At 38.5% G+C, this 22,303-nt stretch overlaps 1 protein-coding gene across 1 annotated transcript in view; it reads left to right on the plus strand.

Annotated features, from left to right (window-relative positions):
* Positions 1-22,303, plus strand: part of LOC109411327 (dipeptidase 1) — a 911,905-nt gene that overhangs the window by 653,566 nt on the left and 236,036 nt on the right. Inside the window, exon 4 of the mRNA XM_029870619.2 lies at positions 8,169-8,447. The gene's annotated coding sequence lies outside the window, so the exon portion shown is untranslated. The remainder of the gene's footprint in view (positions 1-8,168; positions 8,448-22,303) is intronic.

The following is a 22,303-nucleotide window of genomic DNA, read 5'->3' on the forward strand; positions in this document are numbered from 1 at the left end:
ACAATCATGGGAAGAACGAGCTTTTCATTCGCACCACCGCAAAATTTGTTGAAATTATGTATCTTAACATATCCGGAAATCAAAACAAAAACAAAAATAGAGTTTCCAAATATCAATGAGTATGGTGGTGTATGGTGACCAGTTTGTCGAATTAAAAGTTTATCCCGGTTATTCGACAACAGCTGGTGTCGTATTAGCGGGGTAATACGGTAGTGTTTGGTGTTCAGTGTGAAGTGTGGCTTGAAAATCCAAAGGTTCTTAGTTCGATACTGAGGTGACAAGAATTGTTTTTTTTTCGAATATTATTAAGTCGCATAAGATGCTATATTACTTCGCAATAGTGCACACCGTGCATCGCATAAGATATCGCCTGAAGTCATATGGCTTTATTATTTTTCCGTCAATGCACGTATAGCGCCTCCACTATTGTACGCTTAAGGCACTTTTACTGCATCTTATGCGATGTAACTTTACCGCATAAAAGTAGGTATAACATGAACATAAACTTCATTATACGTATAAATTGGTTGTTTAGGTAGAATCTATACCGCGAGTTCAAATGTTCGTAAGGGAGCTCCTTAACGGACTTCCCCGTGCTGTCATGGTTATATCGTAGTTCAAGGTTCCCTCAGTTCAGCGCTCTCTATACTAATACGCAGGGATGACATTCCGCACTGGAAATGTGCACAGTGCAGCTCCAAAACAAATGACTTCACTAAAGCGTCTAGTTAGCATTATTCCAGGAAAACCTCTCCGTGTATTATTATTTATCGTATGCATCACGAAAGGCACATTCTTGCTGGAGTTCATTTTATGAATTTTGCAGGATTTATTTTCCTAAAATTTCAAGAAAACTCTACAGGATTACCATTAGGGGATTCTTCCAGATTTATTAAAAAAAATAAAGTTCATAGAAAGAAGATAATTGCGTGATTTCTTAGAATGCATTTAGCAAGACTTACTTAAGATTCCTCTTAGTATCTTATCAGAATGCATCCCTGTCCATGGATTTCGTTAGAAAATTTCCCAGGGTTTACTCCAGACATTCTTTCAGGAAGTCCACCCAGGAATTTTCTTTGGGACTTCCTCCAGAGTTTCTCAAGCAATGTTTGACAAGAATAATTTTGAAACTGGTTCACGGGTTTCTGCAGAAATTTCTTGCAAAATTCCTCCCGGGATTCCATAGATTTTTTTTCAAGGTTTTTTCAATAAGTTCATGCATGATCCTTGGCCTGATTTTTTCCTTGATACGTTTCTTAAAAAAAAAAATCTGAGAGAATTTCTCAAAAAAATAAATTTCTTGAGAAATTATTGTACGAATTTTTATGGAAGATTTCCCATGAATTCGTTTCAGATTATTTCAGAAATTCCTCTAGGGTTTTTTCTTTAGGAACTCAGACATTTTTCAGGACTCTTTTGTAGAAATTATTGCTTGAGTTTCTCCAGAGGATCGTTCAGGAAGTGCTCCATTTATTCAAGAATTTCCTCGAGTATTTATAGGTAAACGTCGATTTAATGGATAATCCAAATTTTCGAAATGTCTATAAATCGAATTTTACATAAATCGAAGCATTTTTTTTAAATTTTTTTATTCAATCTTAGTGAGCTGTAGGGGTCAATATTATTCAAACAAACACGCTGAACGTGCACTACGACTACGCCATAGTGGAGCGAAAATTCCAACAGATGGATTGGGAGGGTTCGACTGAATGGGATAGTTATACTACGGAAACGGCTAAGCAGTCTCGAGAAAATCAAACCATACTATTTGATTTTAGCTAACGTTTCGACCTTTGATTTTAGCTAACGTCATCGTCATCGGCAAGTTAGAGCACCTATTAGAATCAGGGCATAAAAACACAGAAACAGACACGAAAGCATTAAGATAGAAAATAGCATTTATTGAACATAGTATTGACCACAATTATAGATTCGACTTAGACAATACACAAGTAATTGACAGAAGTGATAAAACACACATTCTCCCCTTTTTTAGAGATGTGCCACATAACAAATTATGTGTTAAACCCCCCATTAGCGACGCTTCATACACTAGGCGCCCTCCCGCCTTTTGTCGAAATTGGGGAAACCCCCTCCCTTGGCGCCACTCCTGTGCACGGGCCTGTCTTAAGCACATCCTTTACACTTTTGGAGAAAAACTTCATCGACGGGAGAGACAAAACCCACTGTTTCCAATTTCACAGTTGCAAAACAGAAAATTAAAGAGTGCCTGAAACAATCGGAAGAAATAAGCTACGAAAATCACTTATTCACTACCTTGATGTACAAAATAGTTAACCAGAGCCCAACAGCTCTATGCAGAAAATTTTACGATAAACGATAATAGCGATTGTAAATTTGATTTATTAATTTTAAAGTACAAAAAACCATACAATAAACCTTTCAGAACCCCTGGTGAAGACCAAAAAAGTGGTCGAAACGATGGGTAAAATACTATTGTATGTATTGTTTGATTTCCGCGAGACTGCTTAGCCGTTTCTATAGCATAAAAATCCCAACATCCCAGGAGGGTTAAACTATATAAAAAAAAGGAGCCAACACATTTACAAACTGCTTAAAAACTGAGTTTTTGATAAACTGCTCAGAGTTTTTGGCATATATTAGTAGTTCTCGCTAAATATCTAACAAACCACTATCTCGCTAGCTTGTAACGATCATTTTTTTTTCTTTTTGTATCCAAAAACATGTATGATTGATTCAAAAGTTGAAATTTTGAGCCTAGGGCATACACAATAACATTATTTGCATAAATGGCAAAAAAAAAATCAAAAAGTTCAGAAATGTGTTCAGGGATGTGTTTTGAAAATGTCTCTGAGGATTTTTCCTGAAATTCCTTTACGAATTGCTTCAAAAATTTTCCTGTTCGAATTGCTTCGGAATTTCCTCCAGGGATCCCTTCTGAATTTTCTCAGGGGGTTCCTTCGGAAATTTAGAGATTCGTGACAAGCACTTATTAGCAGGGATGCCATATATACGGGTTTATCTGTATAATACAGATTTTTGAGCATCTGTACAGATTTCGTTTTATATGAAATACAGATTCTTGAGCAAGAAGGGATATTTTATTTCTGTATGAGATACCGATTTTTCACCCAAATTTTGTATGGGATACCGATTTTTTTAAATAATGTTACAGATTTTTCAAAAAATCATCTGGCATCCCTGCCATCGTGATAGAGCGTGGTTACTGGTTGTGCTGTATTTGCCGAACGATGTTTCTGTACGAGTAGTGTAGGTTTGTATCGCTATTTTCTAGGTCGCCTTTTGTTGCCTTTTATTACGGCGGTCTTCGAGGAAAACTTTTCAAATCAAATCACCATGTAACAGATTATTTCAGAAAATCTTCCATGTGTTCCTCCAGAAGTATCACAAAGAAGTCTTTCATGAAATCTTGCGTGAATTGCCAGACGTGTTCGTGTCTTAAAAAAATGTTTACCAATTCTTCAATGATTTTTCACAAATTATTCCAGAGATTGTTTGAGAAATTCGCCCAGGAATTACTTCAGAAATTTCTCTAGGCATTTGTTTGGGAAATCTATAGGAGATTTAAAAAACTTACCAACAATTTCTTAAAAAATTCTTCTAACAAATCATTCTAAAAGCAATTTTTCAGACTTTTCCAAAGTATTCGGCTGAATATTCCAAATAATCTTCCAAAAAAACTTCCATGGGTTCATTTGGCAAGTTTTTTCAGGGATTTGTTTAGAAATTCGTCCTATTCTACAAATTAAACAAAAAAATCTTTCAAAGCATGCAATACTTCTTAAATTCCTTCATTTCCAAAAAAATACCCATAAATTTGAGCAGAAATTCCTCCAGGGATTTCTTTGAAAATGCCCTTCGGATCTTTGTCCTATTTTCTTCTGGGAGTTTTATAGATTGATCCTTCGGAAATTAATTTAAGCATTCACTCAAACAATCTTCCAAGGAATCATTCAAAAACTTTCTCCGAGGTTTGCTTTAGAAAATGCTTCAGAATTTTTTTTCTTGAAATCTGAATACCTGCAAGAAAATCTTCCTGGGATTTTTTAAGGAATTCCTCCAAGTACTTTTTATTAAAAAAATGTGAGGTTCATTCGGAAATTTTCTGCAGGGATAGAAACTACCAGGGGTTCTTACGCAAATTTTTCGAGGGATTCTTTCAGAAAATCTCCTATGGCTTTATTGAAAATTCGACTAATAATTTCTTCAGAAACAACTCTGGTTTTTCTTTCAGAGATTTCCTTACAAATTTGTCGAAGAATGACGTTGAAAAAACTTCCACAGATTTTTCGATAATTCTTTCATAGGATCTTGCTGAAATGCATCCTAGGATTCATTTAAAAAATCTTTCAAGAGTTCCTGAAATTTTTTTTTTGAGATTCTTGAAAAAAATCCTGCAGGAATTCCTTTGCAAATTATTCGTAGATTAATTTAAAAAAAAATCATACGGGAAATCCTAGAAAAACCCAGTCAGATTTTTTTCACATAATCTTCTAGGGTTTCTTTAAGACTTTAGAATATCCTTAAAAATTTTCTCCAATAATTCTTTAGGAAAGTCTTGCACAGATAGCTTTCAAAGTGTTGCATTGATACCTTTATAAAATACTTCAAGAATTCCTTCCAAAACATTAATTTACGGATTTCTTTAGATTTTTCTTCAAAATTTTTCAAAGTATTCATCTTTTTTCTTAAAAATACTCCATGGATTCATATTTTAGAAAATGATTCACGGAAACATTACGAATCAGAAGTTCAGAACTCGTTCACATTTTTCCAAGAAACTTTCTAAAGATTTTTCTCCAAGGATTGGCTCAGAAACTCTACAATAGATTATTAAGGAAATTCCCAAGATTTCTTCACATTCCTCTAGTTATTCTCTTCTAGCAATGGCTTCAAGGATTTCTTGAAAAAATCTAATAATATCCTCCAAGCAATCTTTCAGTTTTTTTTCCACATATTCTTTCAGATATTCTTGTAGGGATTCTTGCGGAAAGGCTAGAAGACATTCCTGTAGAAATTTACACAGACATTTCATCAGAAATTCTGCTGGCGATGGGTATTCCTCAATGTATTTTATTAGAAGTTCCTTCAGAATTTCCAAAAGCTTCCCTCTAGAAATTTCTCTTTTCTAGAAATTCTTTTAAAAAATTGTTTATGATTTTTATTAGGGGATTTCTCCAGGATTTTTTCCAACAATATCTCAAGAAGTTTTGTTAAGTTAGGATTTCAGGTATTTCTTCAGGTATTTCCTAGAATTTCTCCAGAATATCCATCTTCAGATTTTTGAAATATTCTTGTGTTTTTTTAGAAATTCATTCAGTTTTGAATTTTTATCAGATTTTTAAAATTACCTCTGAAATTTAATTGGCGATTCTTTTGGAAATATCTTTAGAGACTTCTTTAATATTTCTAGATTTACTTCAGATATTTCAGCAGGGATTTCTTCAAAAGTTGTTCCAGCAGTTCCTTCAGGTTATTTCCGAGATTCCTTCAGAAATTCATCCATTGCAATGTACCAGTGAATGGGCGCTGAATTCTGGAACCTTGTCTAACTAGCTGTGATGTTACCATGACAGCATTGGAAATAATTTATCACACATCTTTTCGGTAATCTGTCGGAGCAGTGCAGTCATATTTTTAAGGAATTGTACTACAAATTTAAGAATTCAATCAGCTGAGTACACGGCAAGTAATCTACCTATAATATAATGAATATATTACAATTTTTGGTCTGAGTAAGTCATAAGAAATCTTGAAATAAGTTTGTAAGAAAGCTTTGAGGAAAAGCCTGGAGATAGGGTAGTTTGCATGCATCTGCCAAAAATGTTGTCATTGCAAAGGAAATTAAATAAAAAACTAAGTATGCCATGATGTATGCTTTGATGCTGTTATGGGTGCTCCACAAAACAATTTTTCGAGATAAAGTGCTCCGCGTGTCAAAAGGCTGAAAACCCCTGCAATATGAAGAAGGTATACCTATGGAAATTTCTCTAGAAAATTCACATAGGATTCTTTTGGAAGTTCTTTCGGGTATTCCTTCCTGCATTGCTTTGTATTTATTCAGAACTTCCTTCAGGAATTCGATCGGATTTTTTTTCCAAAGATTTTTCCAACAATTACTGCTGAAACAACACCAGGAACAACACGGAACTTTTCAAGAGTTTTTTTTTATGAGTGCTGCAGAGGGATCTTCAGTTCCTCCAGGAATTATTTCAAACAATCATCAATTTTTTTAGTGGATCTCCAAAGAGTTCTTCTAGGACTTTTTTCTTGCTTCTGCAGGATTTCCTTCAGAAATTTATCCAGGTTGTTGTTTAGGGATGTTTGTAGACAAATACCCAGCAGTTGATTTCCAAGGATTCCTTCATAAAATCTTCGGTAGTCTTTTCAACGGGTTTTCTTGAGACAATCTTCCAGTGATTATTGAGAAATATCTTCAGGGGTTCTTCTAAGAATTTATTATTATTATAGTCCTTATTAACGAGACTTTCAGCCCTTGGCTGTTTCGTTTTGTATCACTATTTGGTGAGATCGATTTATGTTATAACTTGATCTTCTAAGAATTCTTCAGCAATTTTTGTACAATTTCTGCAAGAACTTAAGAAAAATCCCTGGAGGAAAATCTAGAACGAAAGATCTGATGGAACCACAGGAGAAATTTCTGAAAAAAGTAATTGTGGGAATTTCGGCAAGAATCACTGAAGGAAAAGCCCTGGAAAGAATTTCCAAAGCAAACCCTGTACGATTTATAAAGAAATTTTTCAAAGAATTTCAGGAAAACTTCATGAAAGAACTTTTGCAGAAATCCATCATATTCTGAAAATATCACCCAAAATAAAACAGAAGGAATACCAGCAGGAATTTTTGAAAGAATCTTTGAAGAAATTTCTGAAGAAATCTTCAGTGAAATCCTTGTAGACATCTTAGGCAGTACTTTTGAATCAATCTCTGGTGAAATATCCGAAAAAATCCAGGGATGTTCACTCACGAATGAATTGCTTAAGAGCTTAATTAAAAAATATCTGGAAAACTTCTCGTCTCGAGAAACTGTTGAAATATTTTCTAAAAAAAACAATTTTGGAATTTAGAGGAAAATACCACGAGAGATCCTGTAATAAAACTCTTTCAGAATTTCCTGATCGTTTCCTGGAGAAATCTCTGGATGAATTTCTGGAAAAAAAAGAATTCCTGTAGAAATTCCTGGATAAATGTATATGGAGAAATGCATACCTGCATATCCTAGTAAAATCTTCTCAAGGAACTGCTGTAAAAATTCCTAAGAAATATATTACAATAAACTTATTGATGAACTCATAGAGCAGTTATTGAAGCTATTCTTGGAGGAAATGATTGATTTTTGAGGGAAATTTTAAAGGAATCTAAACGAATTGTTGGAGAAATTTCCGATGAATTCTTAATACGAATTCTAAGAAAAAGTCTATATGATTCATTGGGGGAAATTTCCGATGATTTTTTCAAACAAGTTCCAAGAAAAATTTCTAAAGTATTTCCTGGAGGGGGAGACTCTCTGAAAGAAACCATGATTGAGTAATTTCTGAAACCATAAATGAATTTTGGAAGAAACCCATACAACTTGAAATCCTTAGACAAATTTATAGAGGTTTTTTTGAAGCAATTTCCAGGAATGTTTTAAAAAAATCCCTGGATGAATTATTGAAGGAATATTTGCAAAAATTTCTGAAGAAGACTGTGGAAGAGTTTTTAAAGTTTTTGGAGAAAATTCTGAAGGAATATTTGCATTTCTGAAGATAGCCATAGATGTTTTCCTGAAAGAGCTCTCGTACAATTTCCGATAACAACACTGGTACTACCGTAAGATGATTGAAAGATGGAAGCAGCACTTCGACGAACATTTCTATTTTTATTTCCGTCGAGGAAATGGAAGTTGAGGACCAGTTCTAAATTGGAAATTACATTGCAATTATTATGAATGAGTGTTTCTTATCAAAATCATCAACAAAGTTGTCTACTGTTATCGGTTATCTTCAAACTGCTGTTGAAACAATTTATTTAAACCCTTTAAAGCCTCCGAAACCAGAAACACCAATTTCCCATGCCCACTCCATAATTGAATCCCTCGGGTGAAATCCTTTAACCAAGTACTAACTACTTCTTGTACGCTTTTATCTCTCTTCCGTTTCCAGAAGCAACAGAAAAACTCACTGAAACCTGTGCAGTGCTACACAGCGATCTACCGCATACCACAGCAGCAGCGTCACTGTGCTGTGGGGAGGTGGCATCCAATGCAATAAACCATTCCGCAATCGCAAAAGAGAATCAGCATATGTGCGCTTGCTTGGTCGCTGCTGCCGCACGATTTATGAGCCAATGTAAGCACCGGGGTATTAGTTTGGATTCAATTTCACCACTTCGGATTGCAGGAGAATAAAAGAAAAAAAAAGCTGCGGCTGCTGAATGAACCGGTAAGTATCGTCTACTGAGAAAAAAAAAACCTTGAATTTTCCAAATCAGTTAAATTGACTCTATTATCGGAACAAACCCGGGTATAGCTTAAGCTCACATTCCTGGAAACGGAAATTAGATATAATATTTCGGACGGAGCTCAAGCAGAAGATCAAAAAACCCTGGAAATCCCTGAGGCGATTAACCATCGCTCACTTCTCGCTCTCCAACGAAGGGTAGGCCGGAGGGCGATGTATAATAGTAAAGCATAATGAAAATGCCTGCCGACGTCGTTCAGTTTAATTTGCTCTCACGAGAGTTGTGAACAAAGATGGGTGGAGGATTGGAGGAAACTTGATTTTTTTTCGGGATGGGAAGTGGTTTGCTGCCTTGCTGCTTGAAGCTTGAAAGTCAGTGGTGTATGTGAGTGAGATGGAGCAGATTATTTCTCAGTCATCCTTTACAAGACGAAGCTCGACTTTTGAAGTAATGTTTTATTAAATTCATATATAAAAGATCCTATTTGCATCTTAATACACTCCAAATAAAATCTGAAACAATCACAATCAGTTCCAAGGCTGTCACTGATAAAACTGAGAAAAATGTTGTAGAAACTTTTACATAGTTATGGAAGTTTTTGACTTTCAGTCGCGGAAAAATCGTTGCTAATTTTAAATTAATCACAACGTTTCGATACTTGGGTTGTGATCATTCTCAGGGATCGATCTTAATCAACTTGTGATAATCGTTTATTAACAAGCCCTGATGAAGATCCAAACCCAAGTATCGAAATGTTGGCAATGATACAAAATTATCAACGCTTATTTCCGTGACCGAAAGCCGAAAAATCCCTGTTTTTATCAAAAATCCCAGCCGAGTCATCTCAAAGTCTTGTACATAGCATCCTTAACCCTAAAAGGGATAACTGGGGTCCATTGGACCCCAGGCGCCTTTCAGAGCTCGTCTTTGATGGAACACACTCAGCGAGGTGACGAAACTGTGGCCATTAAGGTATCCCTTTTAGGGTTAACAAATGATTTATGATTCTGGTTAGATTACAAAGAAAAAAATTGAAGATTGCAAGAAAATAAATAAAAACAAAAAAGAGATCGGGGAATTAGGTGAAGAGCTAATGTTTTCAGATGACAATTCAAGTAAACTGAGGATAATATTTTGTTTACTGTTAGTAAAACATCAAGGGGACCTAATGAAATCCCTCGAAACAAATCGTGAAATATACATCCGCCTTAAAGAATACCTAAATATATTTTGGCAGATTTTCTGGAATTCTTTCTAGGAATATTCTTGGTTTTAATTTAGAAATTCATTCAAAACTTGTGAAAGAATTGCTGGAGAAACTTAAAAAAAAAGTTATGGTGAAACTTACTAAATAATAGATGAACTCCTGGAGAAACTTGTGGAAGAATGTTTGTTGGAACTTACAAAAAAAATCAAAAGAACTCCTAGTTTAAGTTTCGCAAGAATTTCTGGAGGAACTTCCGGAAAAACTATCTTTGAGGTACTTCTGAAAGAATTCCTAGAGTAACCTCTGAAATAAATCCTGAAGGAACTTTTGGAAGAATTTATGGGAGAACTTCTGAAAGTACTCCTGGAGGAACTTCTGGACGAATTCATGGAGGAACTTTGGAAGAATTCCTGGAGTGACTTCTAGCAGAATTCCTGAAAGAAATTCAGATGTAATTCTCAGAGGATTTTCCGGAAGAATTCCTAGAGGTATTTTTAGAAAAATAAAAACCCTGGAGATAATGCTGATGAAAATCCTGGAGGTTCTTTTAGAAGTGTTCGTTGATTAACTTTTGAAAGAATTCTTGAAGGATCACTGAAGGAACTCAGTGAAAAACTTCTGAAAGATCTCCTGGTAGAACATTTGCTAGAATGCTTTGAGGAACTGTAGAAAGAATTTCTGGAGGAATTTCTGAAAGAATTCCTTCGGCAACCGTTGGAAAAATTACTAGAGCATCCAGGAAAAACTCTGCAGGAACTTCCAAAAGAATTACTAGTTTACGAGTTGGAAAAATTCTTGGGGCATTTTTTGAAAAAAAAAAAATCTGAAGACACTACAGAAAGTATTTCTAGAGAAATATCTAGAATAATTCCTGGAGGAACTTATGAATAATTTTCTACGGGAACTTCTGAAAGAACTCATAGAGGTGTGTCTGGTGTTATTTGTGGTAGAATTCCTAGTGATACTTCTGGAAAAATTTCTGGAAGTACTTCGGAATTTTTGCAATAATTCCTGAAAGATCTTCTGGAAGAACTGCTACACACACTTAGAGGAAATAATTTTCGAAATTATTTTTGGCGAAAATTCCAGGGATTCACCAGCAGGAGTTTTTAAAATAAAATCCACAAAAATCTTTTCGCAAAAGAATTTCTTGAGGATCTTGCACTCAAGTTCCCGCAGGAACTTGCGGAAAACTTTTGAAAGAATTTTCAAATGAACTTTTAAAGCTTTCCTGAGAAAATTTCTGCATGAAATTTCAAATTAATTTCTTAAGAAACTTGCGCTACAATTTCCTGGATGGTAAGAATATCTCTTGAAGATTTTTTTGAGGCACTGGATGAAAAAAAAAATCAAGAGGATCTTCCAAATGGATTCTCGGAGAAACTTGTGGAAACTTCCCAGAAAAACTTGTAACTGGAATTACTGGAAGAGTTGAAATAATTTCAAACGGAACTTCTGGAGAACCCCTGAAAGAGCTTCTGGGAAAGTTCTCGAGGCAATATACTGTTGAAGTTTGCTAGAATTTACGGTTAAACTGCAAAATAAATTCCTTGTGAAAATCACAAAGAAATTCCTCGTGAAATTCTTGAAAAGAGGAATTTTTAGAAAAACTCCTAGTTGAATTCCTCGAAGATTTTTTTGTGGAATTCTTAGAGGAATTTCTGGTGAAATTCCTGGAGAAATTCTTTGTGGAATTCATAGAGAAATTCCTGTTGGATTTAGTAGAGGAATTTTTAGAGGAATTAGTGGATGAACTTCTAAAGAAATCCTCAGATGTATTCCTGAAAGAATTCTTAGAGGATTTCCTGAAGAAATTCGTAGAGGAGAAATCCTGGAGGGATTTCTAGAGGGATTCATGGAGGAAGTCCTGAAAGAGATCATGGAGTAATTGCTGGAGGAATCTTTAGAGGAATTCTTGGAGAAATTCCAGGAAAAGTTCCTTGGAGAATTCCTAGTGAAATTCCAGAGGAATTTCTCGAGAAATTCCTGGAGAAGTTCCTAGAGGAATTGCTGGTGTGATTAATAGACGTACTCATAGTGGAATTCCTAAAGAAATTATTACAGAAATAATTATTACAGAAATACAGAGGACTTCCAGAGATTACGGGAGAAATTCGTAGAGGATTTCCTGGAGGAATTTCTGAAGAAATTCCTAGAGAAATTTCTAGAGAAATTTCTGGAGAAATTCCTGGAGAAATTTCTGTTGAAATTACAAGGGAAAATCCTGGGGGAATTTCCGGAGAAAATCCCGAGAAATTCCTGGAAGAGTTCCTGGAAAAATTACTGGAGAAATTCCTGGAAGAATGCCTAGAGGTAAAACTGGAAGAATTACTGGAAATACTGGAAGAATTCCTCGAGGAAAATATTTCTGGAAGAAATCCTAGAGGAATTCTTGGAAGAATTCGTAGAAGAATTCCCAGAAGAATCTCTTGAAAAATTCCTGGAAAAAATTCCGGGAAAATTCCTAGAAGAAATCCTGGAAAAAATCCTGAAGAATTCCTGGAAGAATTCCTGGAAGAATTCCTGGAAGAATTCCTGGAAGAATTCCTGGAAGAATTCCTGAAAGAATTCCTGGAAGAATTCCTGGAAGAATTCCTGGAAGAATTCCTGGAAGAATTCCTGGAAGAATTCCTGGAAGAATTACTGGAAGAATTCCTGGAAGAATTCCTGGAAGAATTCCTGGAAGAATTCCTGGAAGAATTCCTGGAAGAATTCCTGGAAGAATTCCTGGAAGAATTCCTGAAAGAATTCCTGGAAGAATTCCTGGAAGAATTCCTGGAAGAATTCCTGGAAGAATTCCTGGAAGAATTCCTGGAAGAATTACTGGAAGAATTCCTGGAAGAATTCCTGGAAGAATTCCTGGAAGAATTCCTGGAAGAATTCCTGGAAGAATTCCTGGAAGAATTCCTGGAAGAATTCCTGGAAGAATTCCTGGAAGAATTCCTGGAAGAATTCCTGGAAGAATTCCTGGAAGAATTCCTGGAAGAATTCCTGGAAGAATTCCTGGAAGAATTCCTGGAAGAATTCCTGGAAGAATTCCTGGAAGAATTCCTGGAAGAATTCCTGGAAGAATTCCTGGAAGAATTCCTGGAAGAATTCCTGGAAGAATTCCTGGAAGAATTCCTGGAAGAATTCCTGGAAGAATTCCTGGAAGAATTCCTGGAAGAATTCCTGGAAGAATTCCTGGAAGAATTCCTGGAAGAATTCCTGGAAGAATTCCTGGAAGAATTCCTGGAAGAATTCCTGGATGAATTCCTGGAAGAATTCCTGGAAGAATTCCTGGAAGAATTCCTGGAAGAATTCCTGGAAGAATTCCTGGAAGAATTCCTGGAAGAATTCCTGGAAGAATTCCTGAAAGAATTCCTGGAAGAATTCCTGGAGGAATTCCTGGAAAAATTCCTGGAAAAAATCCTGGAAAATTCCTGGAAGAATTCCTGGAAGAATTCCTGGAAGAATTCCTGGAAGAACTCCTGGAAGAATTCCGAGAGGAATTCCTGGAAGAATTCCTAGAGGAATTCCTAGAAGAATTCCTAGAGGTATTCCTGGAAGAATTCCTAGAGGAATTCCTGGAAGAATTCCTAGAGGATTTCCTGGAAGAATGCCTAGAGGAATTTTTGGTGGAATTCCTAGAGGAATTCCTGGAAGAATTCCTAGAAGAATTCCTGGAAGAATTCCTGGAAGAATTCCTGGAAGAATTCCTGGAAGAATTCCTGGAAGAATTCCTGGAAGAATTCCTGGAAGAATTCCTGAAAGAATTCCTGGAAGAATTCCTGGAAGAATTCCTGGAAGAATTCCTGGAAGAATTCCTGGAAGAATTCCTGGAAGAATTCCTGGAAGAATTCCTGGAAGAATTCCTGGAAGAATTCCTGGAAGAATTCCTGGAAGAATTCCTGGAAGAATTCCTGGAAGAATTCCTGGAAGAATTCCTGGAAGAATTCCTGGAAGAATTCCTGGAAGAATTCCTGGAAGAATTCCTGGAAGAATTCCTGGAAGAATTCCTGGAAGAATTCCTGGAAGAATTCCTGGAAGAATTCCTGGAAGAATTCCTGGAAGAATTCCTGGAAGAATTCCTGGAAGAATTCCTGGAAGAATTCCTGGAAGAATTCCTGGAAGAATTCCTGGAAGAATTCCTGGAAGAATTCCTGGAAGAATTCCTGGAAGAATACCTAGAGGAATTCCTGGAAGAATTCCTAGAGAAATTCCTGGAAGAATTCCTAGAGGAATTCCTGGAATAACTCCTAGAGGAATTTTTGGAAAAATACCTAGAGGAATTCCAAGTGAAATAACGGGAAGAATTTCTAAAAGAATTCCGTGAAGAATTCCTGAAATATTTCTAGGAGAATTCCCCGAGGAATTTTAGAGAAATTTCCTGAAGAATTTCTTGATGAATTTTTGGTGTAATAACCAGAGGAATCTTTCGAGGAATTAATAGAAGAATACATAAAAAAATCTCCAGAGGAAATCCTCCGGGAATTCCTAGAGAAGTTCCCAGAGGAATTCCTGGAGGATTTCTAGAAGAATTTTTGAGGAACTTCTAGAGGGTTTTTTTGTGCAATGGCAAGAGAAATTCTTAGAGGAATTATTGGAGTAATTCTAAAAGAAATCCCGAGAGGAATTTCTGTATGAATTTTTCTAGAAATTTCGGGAGCAATTTCCAAAGGAGTTCTCCGATTAATTCCCAGAGGAATTTCTTGTGTAATTATTAGAGGAACTCCAAGTGGCATTTCTAGAGGAATTGTCAGAAAAAAATATTTGAGTAATTACTGGAGGAATTCTTGGACGAATTTCTAGAGAAGTTCCTGGTGGAATTCCTAGAGAAATTCCTGGTAGAATACCTACAGGAATTCCTGGATGAATGCCTAGGGGAATTTCTGAGAAAATCCCTATGGGAATTTTTGGTGAAATTCCTACAGGAATTGCTGGTGGAATTCGTATAGAAACTCCCAGAGAAATTTCTGGTGGAATTCCTAAAAGGATTCCTGATGGAATTCCTGGAGGAATTCCTGATGGAATTCCTAGAGGAATTCCTGGTGGAATTTCTAGAGGAATTACTGGAGGAATTACTAGAGGAATTCCTGGAGGGATTCCTAGATGAATTCCAGAAGAAATTCATAATGGAATTCTGAGACAAATTCCTAACGGAATTTTCAGAGGAATTCCTGGAGAAATTCTTTAAAAAAATACTTATAGAATTCCTAGAGGAGTTTGTAGAGGAATTCCTGGTGGAAATTGCGGCATCAACTTTTCAAAAGGGCGTAACTGCTTTTACAACCAATTACTTCTCACAGAGCTGTGCATAGTATATCATTCATCTTACGCAATTCACATCCATTAAACGAAAGAGGAGGATTTTATCTTTCTATTTGTGCTAGTGTATACTCGGGAGGGATGAGATACGGTCCACAGCTTTATGAGAAGGCATTGGTTGCAAATGCAGTTACGCCCTTTTGAAATGTTGGTGCCGATTGGTGGAGGAATTTCCAAGTAAATCCCCATAATAATTCTTTGAGGAATTAAAGGAGGAATTTTTAGAGGAATTCTTAGAAGAATTCCCAAAGAAATTGCTGGAAGAATTCTTGGAGGAGTTTCTAGAGGAATTTTTGGTATTATTACTAGGGGAGTTAGTGAAGGAATTCCTCAAGCAATTCTAAGGGAAATTCCTGGAGAATTTTTTATAGGATTTTCTGGAGAAATTCCTAGAGGTATTCCTAGAGAAATTACTAGAGGAATTCCTGGAGAAATTTCAAGAGAAATTCCAGGAGAAATTCCTACAGGAGTTCCTGGAATTCCTTAAGGAATTTCTCCACTTATTCCTCCTGGAATTCCTCTAAGGAATACCTCTAGGAATTCCTCCAAGAACTCCTGTAGGAATACCTCCAGCAATTTATCTAAGAATTCCACCAGGAATTTCTCTCGGGATTCCTTCAGGAATTCTAACGATAATTCCTTAAAGAATTTCTCTAGGAACTTCTCTGGGGATTCATTTAATAATTCATCCTCCAATTTTTCTAAGAATTCCCCTAGGAATGTTGGTTTTCTCCCCGATTTCCTTTACTTTTTATGCTTTTGTTGAAGTTTCCAGTCTTCTTGCACCTCATTCAGAAGCATGGCACTCCAATATCTTCTCTTGATTTCTGCAACTTCTTTCCCGAAAACCCCCCAAGCACATCACTGAAACAAACAGCCTGAGTCTACTACTTTGCATGAGCTACTTCTACTTACGCTACGCAAACACGTACTATATCCACAGACAAACAGAGAGCGAAAAAAACGTAGTTAATCACCCGATTCCCAAGGAACCTCATTCTGCAGCGCCGAAAAAAAAACACACACACAAACACGAAGAGTTACCCCACGATGGGGTTGCACAGCAGAACAGTGATCAGTTCCTAGTCCTGGCGTGGCGGGGGTTGGGATGTGGCGTTAGCATATGTTTCCGTCTGGTTCTGGTGTACCCCACTCAATCCCCACAGGCCACAGCACACAGCAGATTATCATTATTCGGGGGTCTGGAAGATGATAATAAGCAATAGCGCAACGTGTGGCGGCAACAAGAAGGACGAAAACCAACCGAAATTGAGGAAAAGGAAGCGGGCCTCTTGACTGGCGGTCTGACTGACTGAGGACGTCGTCGGATGGTCGTTTGGTATAGGGTTTTGTTTTCGAGACGGGAACACATTCGGAACGTTGGAAGCGGGGCGGGAGCAAAATAATCTTTTATTTACGAACAAGAGCTCGGATTCAGCTCTGGAGGGTCCCTGTGGGGTTTCATTCAAATTTATTTACATTTTTGTTGTGCTGAAATGCGCAATTGTTTAGTGGGATAAACCAGGTTGTGAAGCCGTATGTATGTTGAGACGATTGTGTGACGAGTGGGGATCGTGATTCCGGTGAAACACAATCAGGCTTCTTTTGACTTTTCGACAAAACATGAGCTTGTTCTAAGCAGATGGATGTCGGATGAAAAGAACGACATGTTCGTGTAATCGTTGATGTTGGGTTTGACATAACAAGAGAGATTTGATGTTCTTGACGCATTGAAAGGACGCAATTTGTATTAGGATCGAAATCTTGACAAATTGGCTTTTGATAGAGCTCTCGAACGGGAAGCCTGTCGAGATTGAAATGATATTTCTTTTGAATGACTCTTGTTTGTTAACTGGAGCTGAATTACCTGACGCTCACAACGATGTCATATTACACACTAAGCATGTCCAACCCAGTAATCTATGCAAGCTTAAATGTAATGCAGTAAAACTGAACTTGTTAGACAAGTTTTCACCAAAATAATCCTCAAAAATCACTACCGATGTTATTAGAAAACCAGAAGAACAACAAAACTCTTCGTCATCTTCATAAAACAGCAAATATAGGCCACACATTCGCTGTGCAGAAACATCCTTCCGCAGTATCTCCCATAGGATCGTCTGACATGTCTGGCAGATTGACAATGTCCGGAACATCCACCGGCAGCGACAAGAGTGTGTTAGCTGTTCGACACGCCAACATGACGACCGGGTTCTACTCCACCAACAAATTGTGACATCGCGTTCACGTTTCCGCCAATGTTCCGTTGTCGCGCCGTCGTCGAATGGCCTTCGCCGTCATCATCGTCATCGTCTTCATCGTCTTTATCGTCTATCGCGTGTCGTGTTCATTGGGACATTGTCTGTGTGGAATCACCGTTCGCTCATCCAATTTTCACCCCCTTTCCGGTCGACTGAAGCACCGATGTCTTCGAGTACCGCATCGCATCAACCGAACGAACGGCTTTAAGCACTATTGACAGTAATTAGTTATTCCGTTATGCGGAAAGTCACCGCTGCTGTTGGCGTGTGTTTGCAGGACTGCGTCGGAATGAAGCCACTGCTCCCGCAGCACTGCTGATCATCAGCTACTAAGTGGCACAGGAGCAGTATCCATTTAGGCTTATAGGCTATATTAGTGCAAGCCGCATCCGTGTCCATACGTCTTTTGCGTTCACTAGATAGGCCTCTGGCACCTCAGGTGAACGAACAGGCATCACAGTGTTTAGTGGTAATAATATTTTGAGGCTTGCATGCTGAATTATTAAAATCATGCTTTGGCAATCAAAGAACATGTTCGGATGGGTGATAAATGCGAGCATGAGCCATCTGAATTTTTTTGTATAGGTTGTCACACTTTGCTTAACCCCCTCCCCCTTGACTGATTTCAAGTTTACGAATTCAATTCGCAGCTATATACCACCAACCGTTACCAGCCACAATCAATTCTCAATGTCTTATTATACAGTCGTCGTCAAATATAACACTCCCGTGCACGGAAACATCGCTGATGAGTGTGTCCGAATTTGTTATTCTGCGATTTAAATTTGACATTTGTGCCATAAGCACATTGCCCATTTCATCCTTCTTTCAAAATTGGAATATTTTCCAGAAAGCGGCTGAGAACCAAAACGGAACGTGTATCATTTGTTGCATTTTGACACTTATTATTACCTATAGTGGCGCATAGATCTTTATCCTGAGCGATTGCCATTATCATCGTCTGGACCTAGTAGCCAAGTCAAATTGCTATCGACTTCTGGTAAATCTATGTGAAAGCTACATCGCCATGAGTTTCCGGGCTTGCTTTTGCAGTGATGTCCTGCTGGGTTCCAATCTAAAGCTTACTTGCAGGTTTCATTTTCTCCCTTGCGTAAGCTATGGTCGATCCACCTCTGGTCTAATGTTGAAGCATCCATACATATATTTGAATATTGCTTCAAAAAGATGCTAGGGCAGTTCACACTTTTGATTACAGCTGCCGAATCTTGAAGCTAGGAACTTCGCGACTCGCTCCTTCGGAAGGACATAAGGTATGGCGCTTACATATTGCCAGCTTCCTACGTGTCCTCCTTTGTTTTCAATAAGATTCCAGGGCTTTAGCTAATATGAGGGTTTATCAGATAAGGCTCTCTTGAAAGTCGGGCACCCGGGGCCTCGTGGATTACCTGGAACACATCAAGCACTTGTGAGGGTTTGTGAAGCCTTGCGTCTTACGACCTTCATCTCTGCATAACTTGCAAAGGCTGCTTTTGTCAGGATCTTTACGGTCCCAGCACTTATGTCCCAGTTCAGGACACTTGAAGAAAATCTCCTGTGGTTCGTGTATTTACGCCCAGTGAAACATATCGGCCATAGGATTCGTTAGCGTCTGCCACATGTAGCTGAACCAAGACTGTTAGTGTCAGTGCTGGGCATATGCTTTGCTTAGCCCAGTGGTGCTCAGGCTGAAGGATACCGCGGGCCAAATTTGCAATTCGGGATCGACCTGCGGGCCGCATAAAACATCGATGCACAAAAACAACAGAAAGAACAATTCAGCATACCTATTTATTAAAATCTGAACTGTTCAGAACTTGTGTAAGAGTCAAACTTTATTATGTTTAGCCCTTCGTGGAGTTCAACTTAGATTCATTAGTTTGGTTGAGAAGAACGTTTGAGCTTCAAATTAAAATTCAAACAAACAATTTAGAAGTTACCCCTAGAATTGCCTTGAAGCCACTTCAAGAACTTGTCAAGCAGCTTTTACAAGAATTTCTTTTGAATCGTTCCAAAAAGGTTTGCTGGATTTCCTCCTGAAATTTCTTGTGGAGTTGCTCCAGAAGGTTTTCGAGAAATTTCTTGAAGTTTCTTTTAGTTTTTCAAGAATTTCTTGGAACACCTTCAAGAACTCCTCTTAGATTTGCCTTTGGAACTGCCCTGAAGTTACTCCAGGAATTCCTCATTAAATGTTTCCAAGAATTTCTCCTAGAATAGCTTCCGGACGTTTCCGAAAATTTTCCAGGAGTTTCTTGAAGATTTTAGTAAATTCTTTCCATAAGTCTTTGCTAAAGTTGATGAAATACTGCATCATTAAATTTCTTCAAAAATAAAATTTTTAACAATTGTTTCTGAAAGTTTCTTCAACATTATCTTCTAAAGTTGCGAATAAGTTGCTTCAAATTTACTGTTTAAATTTTCCTCAGGCGTTCTAGGCATCTTTTGTGTCTTGATGCAGTTGGTCCTGGAATCTTGTTTGTAGTTACTCCTGAAAATTCTCTTTTTGTTGCTCGAGGAATTTATTCTAAAGTTGTTAAGGAAATTTCTGTTAGAGTGGCACCAAAACATTTATCTAGGAGATGCTCCTAGCCACAACTTTCTCATTGAGTTTCTTCAGGTTTATTTTCTCCAGGATGTTAAGTTTCTCCATATATTTCACTTAGAGTTGCTTAAATTTTTTCCCCAAGCTTACGTGACTTAGCTGAAATGCCGAAATATTTCAGAGTTGTGATTTCGAATCTTACCAGAACGGATTGTTCTTTTTGTTTATTTATTATTTAATTTGTGTTCAACACTGTGAAAATTGATCAGCAATTCCTTTTTTTTTTGATATCTTAATAAATTTAACGAGTTATTTCAAATAATCATTCGAAAATTTCGATTCGTCTTAGAGTACGCCGCGGGCCGCAGGGTGAGCACCACTGGCTTAGCCGAATGATTGCAGTGGCCAGCTGCACCTCACACTGTAACCTCAGTGCCGTGACGAACTTTCCCGCATCTGTGATCTCGTTCAGGTGTTTGAACTTTGAAGTCACTTTCGTGATAAGATTTCTCACTTCTTCCAGCAAAAACTGTAGGCGGCACCCTTGCTGATTCTACCGCGTTTAAGCTCGGGGATCAATTCATTCATCGATATATTGCGTATGTCGGCTGCTAAATCCGTGAGCTTGACATTGCTCCTTTTCTCATCCATATGGATGACGAAGGTTTCTTCCTTTTCGCGCTTAACACCGGCCTCCTGATACTCTTTCTTCTTTCTCTTCTTTTTCTGCTCACCCACTACAGGGAGCGTCCCCCTCGTGATCGGTCCTAACCTGTGGTGGCTGACGGTCTACGCATTGTCGCACCCTAGTAACTTTTTTGATGACAAATTAATCTTGTAATGGTTTTGAAAACTGGCATAAAACCTTATACCTTTTGTTTTGGTTTTATGATGGCACCAAGAACCTCTCAGCTACCTGTGGTGGACGTCAAAAAGCCCGTTATACAAGAGAGGATTAAGGTAGGCTAGTGCGTAAGTCATCTGACGTTCCACGAGCCACCGGAGCTCCGCGGAGGGTTGCTTCAGGTGTCTGGAACTAGGATACCAGTCATGGGACTGCAAAGGCCCTTACAAAAGCACCGTAGGCCATAAGGCACAAGGCGGCACGGGTCCACCCATTTGTCTGATCTGTTCCGGGAAATCCGTAAACAACAGGCATCCAACGAGTGGTCCAAGGTGCCCGGCAGTGAAGAAAGCCGCAGTGAACAAATCACAATGCAGGTAACGCAGCTGAACCTGAACCACTGTAATGCGGCTCAGCAACTGCTCTTCAAGGCGGTTTCTGAGTGGGGCGGATATCGTCATCATAGCGGACCCATACCGAGTACTCGCCGGCAACGGAAATTGGGTCGCGGATGAGTCCTGAAAAATGGCGGCGATGTGGACGACGGGTAAATACCCCGTCCAGGAGTCGTTGTGGATTACCTATGAGGGCTTCGTGGTTGCCAAAGCAAACGGGGTCTGCTTCTGTAGCTGTTATGCGCCACCGCTGTGGCCGACCGAATAGTTCACGCAGATGCTGGACTGTATGACGACCGTGCCAACAGGACGTTGATTTGGATTAAAATTAACGTTAACGGCGTTAATCGTTGATTAACGTTAACAACCCTGTTTTTACACTCTATAATCCTTGAAATAGACGGTCCTAGTAAGTTGTAACATTTAAAGTTCCTACTTAATCTTTGGAAATTCAATGTACATTTCGTTCGTATTTAAAGAAAAGAGAACGAGAAGAGCTAGGGCTCTGTCAAGCGCTAGTTCTTTCTTAGCGTAACTAATGGAGCTATGATGGGTTCCGCCATCCGATCGGACTTGTAAATACTCTCCCAACTCGGCCTCTTTCTCCTGTGGACCATCGAACCGGCAAGACTTGCCGAGCTGCAGCGTGGAGTAAGTACCGCGCCGTTGGGCAATTCTCTATAGGATGTTTGTCGGATTTGCACACTTCGGAATGCGCGGCACAAGAGGCATACGCAGGACTGCCAGGATGGCCTCTATGGTCAAATGGCAGCGCGCGTGGGACAGTTCCACCAAAGAAAAGTGGAGCCATAGGTTGATACCGAGGGTAGATAGTTGGATTAATAGGCGACATGGGGAAGTAACATTCCACCTGACACAGTTCCTTTCAGGTCATGGTTGCTTCCGACAGTATATACACCGTTTCGGGCATGCGGATTCTCCCGAATGCCCAGTGTGCAATGGTTTAGACGAACACGTTTTGTTCGTGTGCCCGCGTTTTCGCACAATGCGTGACCGCATGCTTGCCACATGCGGAGAGGACACAACTCCGGACAATCTTGTCCAGAGGATGTGTAGGGATGAGTTTAGCTGGAACGCCGTTTCAACGGATATCACCAATATCGTCTGTGAGCTACAGAGGAGGTGGCGCGTGGACTCGGAGAATAGCTAGTTCAGATGCGGTACAAGAGGTGGTCCAGGGGTTCGGAGTCGGCTTCGTACCGGTGCCCTGCGGTCGAGATCGACCCTTACAACGATTAAGTGGCCGTGGAAGTCCTGATAGCA

This window comes from Aedes albopictus, chromosome 3 (assembly GCF_035046485.1).
Source record: "Aedes albopictus strain Foshan chromosome 3, AalbF5, whole genome shotgun sequence".
Classification (NCBI taxonomy): Eukaryota; Metazoa; Arthropoda; class Insecta; order Diptera; family Culicidae; genus Aedes; species Aedes albopictus.